The 12,478-nt window shown below is 46.6% G+C and overlaps 1 protein-coding gene across 1 annotated transcript in view; it reads right to left on the bottom strand.

The window, feature by feature from the left end:
- The window catches only part of SPTBN1 (spectrin beta, non-erythrocytic 1), a 219,942-nt gene extending 207,682 nt beyond the window's left edge, over nt 1-12,260 (bottom strand). The window contains exon 1 of the mRNA XM_038751786.1: nt 12,161-12,260. The gene's annotated coding sequence lies outside the window, so the exon portion shown is untranslated. The remainder of the gene's footprint in view (nt 1-12,160) is intronic.
- Between the last annotated feature and the right edge of the window lie 218 nt (nt 12,261-12,478).

The following is a 12,478-nucleotide window of genomic DNA, read 5'->3' as shown; positions in this document are numbered from 1 at the left end:
TCCACACTGCTCAGGCCCCATTTGTGTAACAGCTGAGATGAGAGAAAGGGGAAATGGTTGGGGAAGGAAAAAAAGGGAGGCTGAGAACAAGCAGGTTCCAAAGCATTCAGAGAAACAGCGTAGCCTAGTAGATAGTGCACAGGCTGGGAGTCAGGGGACCTGGGTTCTAGTCCTGGCTCCGCCATTTCTCTTGTATGTGACCTCGGGGAAGTCTCTTCACTTCTCTGGACCTCGGTTCCCTCATCTGTAAAATGGGGATTAAGAATGTGAACCCCACATGGGCCATGGACTGTGCCCAACCTGGTTTGCTTGTATCTACCCCAGTATTTAGTACAGGGCCTGGCACAGAGTAAGCACTTAACAAATACCATTAAAAAAACAAAAAACCTCAGTGAAGATTGAGGGGTTTATTTTTCACTGTGAAAAGGGGAGAAGAAATTCCCAAAACAGGCCTTGCCCGTATCAAGCCAAGCCCCCAGACAGAGAGGAGCTGAGGGTCAGGCATAACAGGTCAAAGATAATCCACTCTTCATGCTCATCTGCCCTTGGCAGCCAATGCTTCCAGATCGAAGTTATCCTTGAAGCAGCTGCTGGCGGGATGGGAAATTAGCCATTCATCCCATCGGGGCAAGAAGCAGGGAGGATCCAGGGTGTGTGGGCAGGGAATATGTCTGTTTATTGTTATATTGTCCTCTCCCAAGCACTTAGTACAGTGCTCTGCACACAATAAGCGCTCAAAAAATAGAACTGACTGTCTCTTCTGATGCTCTACTTCATCTCCCCTGGGGCCGCTGCACATCTCTGCCCCGTCACATTCTCCCCTTATTAACCAATCAATAAATCAATAGCACTTATTGACCCTTTGCTGTGGGCAGAGCACAGAGCGCCCCTTAGGAGAAAGGGAGAGGGACTGAGAACCAGGAGACTTGGGCTCTAATCCCCCTCGCTGCCACTGGTCAATTGTGAGATCTTGGGCAAGTTAATTCACCTCTCTGGGCCTCAGTTTCTTCATCTGCACAATGGACAGACGGTCCCTGCTCTCCCTATTTCTTAGACACTATAAACTGCTTAATAGTATAATAGTAGCAATCATACTTATTAAGTGCTTACTGTGCGTAGAGCACTAAACGCTGGGAAAGCATAGAGGTGGGAATTCACTGGGCGAAGGACAGTATCCAATCAGATTGTCTTGTAGGCGCAGTGTCTGGAACATAGTAAGCACTGAATAACAACCCCAAAGCCTTAATGAAATGCAAAATTCCAGAAAAAAGCATTCACTGACAGTGCAACTAACCGAGGGAGCAATTCCTATTCTGCCCCCAAAGAATTAGCTAGTTTCAAACGTTACACCTCCACAAGTACTCACCACCTTAAATTTGAAATCCAAGCAACCAGGGGAAGTCACTGATTAATGAGACACGCTGTCTTGACCCCTTACTTTTGTGGCAGAATGGACCTGGAACTTAAGAACCCAGATTCTCTCATTTCACTACTTCTTTTTTCTTTTTCAAGCACTGCAGTTCAGGCCCATCCTCCTCTGTCTCCATCTTCCCAAAGCCCCTGGGCGAATCCTTGTTAGTCAGTCAGTCAGTCGTACCTATTGAGCACTTACTGTGTGCGGGCCACTGTTCTAGGTGCTTGGGAGAGTACAATATAACAATAAACAGACACATTCCCTGCCCACAGTGAGCTTACAGTCTAGAGGGGGAGATAGACATTAATATAAATAAATGAATTACAGATATGGACATAAGTGCTGAGGGGCTGAGGGAAGGGGGATGAATAAAGGGAGCAAGTCAGGGAGATGCAGAAGGGAATGGAGAAGGGGAAAGGAGGGCTTAGGGAAGGCCTCTTGGAGTCTGCCACATCCCGTGGGGTCCGGGTGGGACTCCCAGAGAGTACTGAGAATGAACAATAAGAAGCAGCATGGCCTAGTGGTAAGAGCACGGGCTTGGGATTCAGAGGGTGTGGGTCCTCATCCCAGCTCTGCTGCTTGTCTGCTGTGTGACCTTGGGCAAGTTGCTTCACTTCTCTGTGCCTCAGTTACCTCATCTGTAAAATGGGGAAGACTGTGAGCCCCATGTGGGACAGGGGCTGTGTCCAACCTGATGACCCTGTATCTCCCCCAGTGCTTTAAACAGTGCTTGGCACATATTAAATGCTTAACAAATACCAATATTGTTATTATTATTATTAATGAGGAAGAGGAGTCTCCCGGCAGAAACAGCAGGTGACCCTGAGGGCTCGGGTTGGAGAAGTTGGGCGAGGAATTGGCTGCAGCGGTGGTGGCTCTGCTCTCTAATCGCTGGGGCCCAGAGCACATCGAGCGATGAGGCAGTCAGGGGGTGGCACACTGAGGGACACCCTCTGGAGAGAGCACAGGCTTGGGAGTCAGAATGGGAGCAGCCTTGCCCCATCACCACGATAAGACACAGAGGATTGAGAACTTGCTCCAACCTTGCCCTGTTTGAGGGTGTAAGAAGGGATCTGGAAATTACTAATAATGGACTGAGCATATCGACAGTGCCCAACACTGTGCTGAGCACAAGGATGGATGGACAGGAGATAATCAGATCAGACACAGTCGCCATGTTGCACGGCGCTCACAGGCTAAGAGGAAGGGAGAGAATTTTACAGATGAGGAAATGGAAAGGTTAAGGGACCAGCCCAAGCTCAGAATAACGTCTGTCTCCCCCTCTAGACTGTGAGCGCCTTGTGGGCAGGGAATACGTCTGCTTATTGTCACACTGTATTCTCCCAAGGGCTAAGTACAGTGCTCTGCACACAGTAAGTGCTCAATAAGATTCAGTGAATGGTCCTTCCCACTAGGACTCACTGCCTTTGCAGATGATGTGTGACTTCATATGTGGTCCTCTGAGCGTCCCCCTCAACAGGCTGCCAGAACTGTTGACTGCACTTGCATTATTCACACCAAGATACTTTATGGCACTGATGGAGCGCTGAAAGCCTACACACAAGATGACATGGAAATAATTCTGAACACCTGTGCAGGCACCACAAGGCGCTAGTCTAATGACAGAGCAAAAGATGATTCTAACATTCTCATTCCCAAGACAAAAACCCACAACTTGCACTGAATTCAGAGTTCTGTCCCTGAATTCCTCTACATATCTCAATGAACCAGTACTTCAAAACTGCTGATAACCAAGTTGAGAAGGCCCTCGACTCCTTTTTAAGACTAACAGAGGTAATAATAATAATAATAATAATTATGGTACTTAAGCACTTACTATTTGCCAAGCACTGGTCTAAACTCTGGGGTAGGTACAAGTTAATCAGATTGGACACAGTCCCTGTCTCACATAGGGCTCACTCTCTTAATCCCCATTTTACAGATGAGGTAACTGAGGCCCAGAGAAGTGAAGTGACTTGCCCAAGGTCACACAGCAGACACGTGGCAGAGCCAAGATTAGAACCCAGGTCCTCTGGAATCCCAGGCTCGTGCTCCATCTACTAAGCCACGCTGCTTCTCAGCAGAGAGCCAGTTTTCAGGCTCAACCCAAACTCTTCAAGGCATCTGTAGCATCAAGGCTTCTGTTTGATTCTGAGCCCTGGGGAAAGCATCCATCACATCCAACGCCTTGAACGGTTGCTTGGGTACCACATGCCATCTAAACTAGGTGTGGCCTGTAAGTCAGGAGCACTTAAAACGAGACCCTGACACACTGTAAATTCTCCAGTACCAAGACGATGCTCATCCAGGGAGGGGCTTGGGAGGAGACTTGGATGACAAGACATCCAAACTGTTGAAAAGGGGGAAAATCATGACCAAGAAAGTGACAAGAAATGTTTTTGAGACACAGTGAGCCCAACCTGACTCCACAGAGGATGTTGCTTTCTGAGAGACATTAGCGGCAAGACGGACTGTGAACCCAAAGTGGGACAGGGACAGTGTCCAACATGGTTATCTTCTAGCTGCCCCAATATATAGTACAGTGCCTGGCACATAGTAAATGCCTAACAGGAGAAGCAGCATGACATAGTGGGAAGAGCACAGGCTTGGGAGTCAGAGGACGTGGGTTCTAATACCGGCTCCGCCATATGTCTGCTGAGTGACCTTGGGCAAGCCACTTAACTGCTCTGTGCCTCAATTACCTCATCTGTAAAATGGGGACTAAGCCTGTGAGCCCTACATGGGACAACCTGATTACCTTTTTATCTACCCCAGCACTTAGAACAGTGCTTGGCACATAGTAAATGCTTAACAAATACCATAATTATTATTATTACTATTAACAAATTATATCAAAGACAAAACTAAAAAACTTAAATTACTCAATTTTTTCCTCACATGAACAGTACAGCTTGCATTCATTGGATGTTCCATTAGTAAAGATGGCCAAAACCTTCTTTGAAGGTGTATATATATAAATATAAATACATATATATAAAAATAAACCTTCTTTGGAGGTTTAAATATATACCTTCAAAGAAGGTTTTGGCCATCTTTACTAATGGAACATCCAATGAATGCAAGCTGTACTGTTCATGTGAGGAAAAAATTGAGTAATTTAAGTTTTTTAGTTTTGTCTTTGATATATATATATATATATAGAAGCAGCGTGGCTCCGGGCTTGGGAGTCAGAGGTCATGGGTTTGAATCCTGACTCTGCCACTTATATCAGCTGTGTGACTTTGGGTAAGTCACTTAACTTCTCTGTGCCTCAGTTCCCTCATCTGTAAAATGGGGATAGAGATTGTGAGCCCCACGTGGGACAATCTGATTACCTTATATCCCCCCCCACGGTGCTTAGAACCGTGATTTGCACATAGTAAGCGCTTAACAAATACCATTACTATTATTATTATTAAAAAAAAACTCTCCTCCAGGAGACCTTCCCTGATTAACACCCCACTTTCTCTGTCATGTCAGCTCCTAACCCACTTTAGCCTGCTTACACCTTAACCTGTTTATTTGTGTGCTGTGAGTTTATCCACTATGTGTACACTGTAAGCTCGTTGTGGGCAGGGAACTGTTTCAATAAATATGATGAATATTATTTACAGCTATTGTTTCATTCTTTCAGTTAGTGAATAGGCACCAATTTATGCTGCTGTCTCCCTAGGTACCTTGAAAGCTCTTTGAGGGTAGGGTACATCATTGACGGTATTTACTGAGCGCCTATTCTGTGCGGAACACTGTACCAAGCACTTGGGAAAGTACAACAGAATTGGTCGGCACGTTCCCTGCCCACAATGAGGTTGCAGTGTTTTGTTTTTCTTCCTCAAATTCCTCTTAGCACCTAGGCTGTGCTCTCTGCCTTTGGCAAGCACTCGGTCAGTGCTGTTGATGATGAAAAACACCACATGGAATTTTATCTGGGTTTCTGTCTGACTTCGAGGAGACACCGCAATGCTTGGGAGAGATAAAATTAGTTTCCCCAGAAGTGTCCTGGTTTCCGTGAACATGACAAGTGAAGGGAAACACATCACTTGCCACCTGTCTGTCCCATTCAAACAAAGCTAGGAACTCAGCTTTGAGTTCAGAACAAAACTCAGGGTCTGCATATCATGGCCTAGTGGAAAGAGCACGGGATTGGGAGTCAGAGGTCGAGGGTTCTAATCCCGGCTCGGCCACATGTCTGCCGTGTGACCTTGGGCAAGTCACTTCACTTTTCTGTGTGTCAGTTATCTCATCTGTAAAACGGGGATTAAGATTGTGAGTCCCATGTGGGATTGTCTGTCCAACCTGATTGGCACGAATCTACCCCAGTGCTTAGAACAGTGCTCGGCAGATAGTAAGCGCTAAACAAATACCACAATTATTATTATTTATTACAGTTTGGGCAAGCTGGGGAGGGAGGAGAAAATAATTCACTGAGTCATTCCAATAGTACGTATCTATTACTCTATTTTATTTGTACATATTTTTTCTATTTTATTTTGTTAATATGTTTTGATTTGTTCTCTGTCTCCCCCTTCTAGACTGTAAGCCCGCTGTTGGGTAGGGACCGTTTCTATATGTTGCCAACTTGTACTTCCCAAGTGCTTAGTACAGTGCTCTGCACACAGTAAGTGCTCAATAAATACAATTGAATGAATGAATGAATAATGCCAACTGAATTTCCATAGGTCTGGAAAAGAGGAAGCGTTCCGTATGCATTTTATGCGTACTCTGAAGGAGAAAATTATTTCATAGGAAAATCATTAACTTGTCCAACTGGAATGATACAATAAACAGATAAGAGCCATCAAACAATGATGTCAAAACTGGATCTCCAGTTTCATTATTCTTCTTGTAATGAGGGATTTCCGGTAATGCTCTTGAAGACACAATTCCCGGCCTCAAGGAGCTTACGGTTTTGCTGGAGAGACACACACGCGTGCACACACATACACACACACACACAATCAATCAATGGTATTTATCAGAGAGGCTTCATAACTTACAGAGAGGAGAATGGAAAAATAGATATGTTTTAGAGTAAGTGCTTAAATAGGTAAGTTCTATAAACTGGTAATAAATAATGATAATGATGATAAATACATGGATAGTATTTTCTAAGCACTTACTCTATGTCAAGTCTTGTGCTAAGCGCTGAGGTAGATTAATGATAATCAGACACATACACAATGTAAGGAGAACCATTACAGGTGAAAGTGAGCCAGAAATGTGCTGCTGATTTTTAAACAGCACAGCACACGGGATAGAACATGAGCCTGGGTTCTAATCCTGGCTCTGCCACATGTCTGCTGTGACACCTTGGGCAAGTCACTTCACTTCCCTGGGCTTCAGTTACCTCATCTGTAAAATGGGGATTAAGACTGTAAGCCCCACTTGGGACAGGGACTGTGTCCAACCTGATTAATTTGCACAATAATGATGGTATTTATTAAGGGCTTATTATGTGCTAAGCACAGTTCCAAGCTCTGGGGGAGATACGAGGTAAGCAGGTTGTCCCACGTGGGGCTCACAGTCTTAATCCCCATTTTACAGATGAGGAAACTGAGGCACAGAGAAGTTAAGTGAGTTGCCCAAAGTCACATAGCTGACAAGCAACAGAGCCAGGCTTAGAAACCACGATCTCTGACTCCCAAGCCCGGGCTCTTTCCACTGAGCCACGTTGCTCTTAGAACAGTGCTTGGCACAAAGTAAGCACTTAACAAATACCATGATAATAATGATATATTTTCACCATAATAATAATTATATAATAATATATAATACTATAATAATATAATATACTATATAATATATTATTATAGTATTATATATTATTATATATATTATATAATATATATAATATAATTATATAATAATTATTATTATTACATTATTGTTAATATTACTCCACGGGGGTTATGACTTGCACTCAGTTCCATTCCTCCATCTTCTGGGACCTTTGGGAGTGAAGTTCCAAGGGAGAGAAGTGAATGGACAGATTTCCTGTTACCGAGTCACGCAAGCCGGCTTCCATTTCGCTTGAGGTCTTCTGACCTTCACATCTGCCCAGGGGAGTGGAGGAGGGGAGTGGAGAGGACTCGAGGGAGGGGGAGTTTTGGAAGATGGCTATGGGAGAATGGCCCACTTGAGCAATCAGGGAGAGGCCGTGTGGTCTAGTGGGAAGGTCATGAGACAAGGAATCAAAAGGCCCATGTTTAAATCCCAGTTCATTATTTTTTTGGTGGTGTATTTGTTAAGCTCTTACTATGTACCAGGCACTGTTCTAAGTGCTGGGGTAAATACAAGCTCATCAGGTTGATCACGGATCTTTCCACTAGGCCGCACTCAGTTCCTGTCCCTTAAGGGGTTCACACTCAACTTTTCCCCTATTTGACAGATGAGGAAACTAAGCTAGCTCTCTTCCTCCCTTCAAGGCCCTGCTGAGAGCTCACCTCCTCCAGGAGGCCTTCCCAGACTGAGCCCCTTCCTTCCTCTCTCCCTCGTCCCCCTCTCCATCCCCCATCTTACCTCCTTCCCTTCCCCACAGCACCTGTATATATGTATATATGGTTGTACATATTTATTACTCTATTTATTTATTTATTTATTTTACTTGTACATATCTATCCTATTTATTTTATTTTGTTGGTATGTTTGGTTTTGTTCTCTGTCTCCCCCTTTTAGACTGTAAGCCCACTGTTGGGTAGGGACTGTCTCTATGTGTTGCCAATTTGTACTTCCCAAGCGCTTAGTACAGTGCTCTGCACATAGTAAGCGCTCAATAAATACGATTGATGATGATGATGATGATGATAAAGCCCCTAGAGGTTAAGGGAATTGTCCAAGGTCACCCTCTAGACTGTAAGCTCACTGTGGGCAAGGAATGGATCTGTTTATTGTTACTTTGGACTCTCCCAAGCACTTAGTACAGTGCTCTGCACAGTGTAAGCACTCAGTAAATGTACAGTGCCCCAGCACATAGTAAGCGTGTAAAACCATTTAAAAAAAAAAGAACATCAGCCTGAGAGTCAGAGAACCTGGATTCTAATTGGGGCTCTGCCATTTGTCTGCTGTTTGACCTTGGGAAGGTGGCTTAATTTCTCTGTGCCTCAGTGACCTCATCGGTAAAGTGGGGATTAAGACTGTGAGGCCCTTCTGGGAGAGGGATTGTGTCCAAACTGAGTAGTTTGTATGTACCCCAGAGCTTAGCTCAACAAATACCATTTTAAAAAAGGGAACCTTGCCCATCACTCAATCATCTGTAAACTTCTCTACTTTCAGCTCCTAGTGGCCGGGGCTCATGTCTAACGACTCTATTGGGAACTGCACTCGCCCAAGTGCTTAGTACACTACTCTACATCCGCCAGGCCCTCAACAAATACCACTGATGGACTGGGAGTTCAAGGACAACCTTGTGTCTATCCAAGTGCTTAGCCCATAATATGGACTTAATAAATTCCATAATTAGTAGGAGGGTGGAGATGACAGTATTACTCCCATTGTGAAAACACTCAGACTCATTCTCCGGGGCCACTAAACTGGCCAGATTATGACCCTCTCTACCTTCCAAGCCCTCCTAAAAGGTCACCTCCTTTGAGAGGCACTCCCTGATTATTCCTCATGTCTCACCAGCCACATTAGTGCTGCTACCTGCTGCTTTATGATTTACACCATCTGGGATCTAAGATGACATGGCCAGCTATCCAGAAACCAAGAAGATTAAAGACCTGGGTGCAATTAAAATGGTGTTGAGGGCTGGGTCAATGAAGATGGCATGCCAGATTGTAGGCTCCTTGAGGGCAGAACGTGTGCCTTCTAACTCTTATTGTACTGCCCAAGTGCTTTGTACAGTGCTCTACACACACACAGTAGGTGCTCAGTAAAAACTAGTCAGTCAGCCGATTGTATCTGAGCACTTACTGTATGCAGAGGGCTGTACTACGTGCTTGGGAAGAGTTCAATTTAACTATATAACAGACGCTTTCCCTGCCCACAACGAGCTAAGAGTCTAGAGGGGAAGACAGTTACTAATATAAATAAAGAAATGACAGATAGGGACACAAGGGCTGTGGGGCTGGGAGAGGGCGATGAATAAAGGGAGCACGTCAGGGTGACGCAGAAGGGAGTGGGAGAAGAGGCGAGGAGGAAAGGAAGGAAGGGAAGGCTTCTTGGAGGAGACAGATTATTAACTGACTGACTGATAGAGAGAGACCATTACGGGAACCCCCAAGATGGAAGGCCTCGCATGCCGACTGGCTGGCCGGTTTCCACACTGGGAAAACCGTCGGGCCTTGGGACAGCCAAACTGTCCTCTTGCAGTTCTGCTCTAGATTTCCAGAACCAGGGCGGGGAGTCGGAAAGGGAGGAATCAGCAGCCCGACCCAAGCCAACGTTCCCGGGGAGTCTTCGGCCTTCCCATTCATTCCAAGTGCTTACTACAGTACAGTAAGCGCTCAATAAATATGACCGATTGAAGTCACAGCTGTCAAAACCAGCCCCAAGGGGTCACTCGGATCCAACACCAGTGCCAGACAGCAGGAGACAGGAATCACTTGGCCTGCCGGCTGGATTCTCATTTTCGCTTTCTCCTGAAATGAGTCATGCAAGAGTTCCTTTCTCTCCAGCTCTGACAGGAAGCCAACAGGATCCTGCACCAGGATGGCTCAAGCTCTCTTGGAACTTTCCCCCTCGGCTGACATTTCTCAGAGACCCGATAAAGCCCGAAATTATCTAGGTGGGCCAGGGATGCCAGTCGGAATGCCACGGAGCAGCCCAAACGGGCATGTTCCAAGGTTCGGCCGCCCCCGATTCCGGATCTGCATTTCACCAAACCCGCATAAAGACCACATGGAAATATATAAATTATCATCGGAGGCTTTCGCTTGATTTTCTGATACAGAATGTCGCCTTGTGTTCCAACGCCCCCAAAATGTGAACTCGCCATAGAAAATACTGGCTTCTTACTGACTCTCGTCTACAGCAAAGACCTTCTTCCCCAGCATGTATTTATGGAGATTTGCTTCCCCCAGACTAAGTGCAGGAATTATATTGTATCTGTCACTCCCCTCTGAATACAAGTAGGGAAGGGTATAATAAGAATGGCATCTGTAGATGGATTTCGCCATATTCTCCCTAATAGAGACCCCCCTTTACAACCACAGATGACTACATCATTCCTCTCCCTGTCCTCCTTAAGCCAGGACCTCGAAAATGACAATCTCGTTCAGTTGGGGCTTTGAAACCCCAAAAGCCACAGGGTGGGGAAAATATAAAGGACAGAAAAATCAATCTGGCAATTCTTTCCAATTTAATGTCCCTCCTGAACCTCGTCGGGAAGCAAAGTCGGATGGAAGGAGTGACAAACGGGTAAAATGCGGTACAGTCCAATCAAAATGTAAAGGCGCCCCCGATGAACAATTAATTCCCACTAATCATGAATCTCAGCCATTTACTGCCTTGCAGATAGGACTTTCGAATCGCCGACACACACCCTGGAGAGAAGCAAAGCAAAAGCCCAATGACAGAATCATTGCGGCCCATGATACAACAACCACCACCAAAAAAAGGGATTAAAAAAAAAACCAAAAACGGTTTTGATATTCCAAACCAATTTCCATGGAAACACCTGTGCCTCAGGGTGCCGGGAGCTACTTTTCATTTCTGCATCCAAGGGCGTATTTTCCTTGATCTAGAACCCGTCAGAGCTCCTTAACCCTCTAGGTGCAAAAAGCCTTAGGAGGATTCAGTTCCGCCGTTGCAGAGGACGGCCTCGCCGGGCCGGTGGGGGTCATCTTCGGTCCGCACTGGGGTCCAAAAGACATCTCTAAATACCTACCTACCGACGGACGTGTCCCATTTCCTTCCATGGAACTCATCTTCGTCCCAAGTCCCCCCACCCTAACGCTAAGCCCTCCGTGGGCGAGGCTGGAGTCCAACCGCAGCCGCAGGTTGGACTCCATGCTGACCGCATTAGAGCTGCACAACTGCAGTCCCATGCCCTCCCCCGCCCCCCCACCCCGGCCATTACAGCAGAGCACCAGTGCAGCCCCACGGAGACGGTCTGCATCTTTTCCTTTTCTGAACAAGGGCACGATTTCCCTCTCTCCCTCCGCACCTTATTCCTTCTCCCACCACATCCCACCAACTCGTTTCGACCGGGGACGCACGAGCCGGACTCTAGGGGAAAGGAAAAGCAAAAAACACCCCCACCCCCACCCCCGCTTCCCACTGGGTGGGGTTGGGAGAGCGCAGATTCCAGGCGATGCCACGCCACGCCAAGGGGAACAAAATTGGGTTGTCATAGTGCTGCATCGTGCTGCATCATCTGCCTACACAGCTTAATGGCAGATCAGCCAGATAATCAAATCACACACACAAACACCACCCAGGGATGGTTTTTCTTCTGCCCTAACCAACATCCCAATCTTTCCCGACTCTCTGCTCTACATAGACTAGACATAATATATATACATATACTTTGTGTGAGTGTGTGTGTATACACACACAATTTTTAATTAAGTGCTCTCAAAACCTATACCAGACTTGATCTCTTTTTTTGACCCAAGGGTTGGGGGGAGGAAAAAAATGGAATCCGGCTGCTGCAGAATGGGCACCTTTCTGATCAGAAAAGCGGAGGAGGGATTGACCCACCGGACCACGCAGAGGGGTTGTGGTGGGGGTCCCTGGCCCACCACGGCCCGCCGTAGCCCATCCAACCCCCGCTCCAACCCACCGGGGACTGGCACTGGTACAAACCTGTTGCAGGGTGTTGGGGCGAGGGGCTGGGCCGCCCACCCGCCTGCCTCCGGCTCAAGCCCGCCTGGTCCTCTGGAAGGACTGGGAAGGGATGGACAGGCGGTGGTGGTGGTGGAAGGGGAGGAGGAAAGGGAGGAGGGTGGATGGAGGAGGAGGAGGAGAGAGGGTGGGGAAGAGGAGGAGGGAAGGGAGAAGGGTGGAGGGAGGAAGAGGAGGAGGAGGAGAGGGTGGGGAAGAGGAGGAGGAAAGGGAAAAGGGTGGAGGGAAGAGGAGGAGGGAATCAATCAATCGTATTTATTGAGCGCTTACTCTGTGCAC

The sequence above is a fragment of the Tachyglossus aculeatus genome, chromosome 9 (genome assembly GCF_015852505.1).
Source record: "Tachyglossus aculeatus isolate mTacAcu1 chromosome 9, mTacAcu1.pri, whole genome shotgun sequence".
NCBI lineage: Eukaryota > Metazoa > Chordata > Mammalia > Monotremata > Tachyglossidae > Tachyglossus > Tachyglossus aculeatus.
Note: the sequence above shows the minus strand (reverse complement) of the source record. Positions and strands in the feature narration are given on the sequence as shown.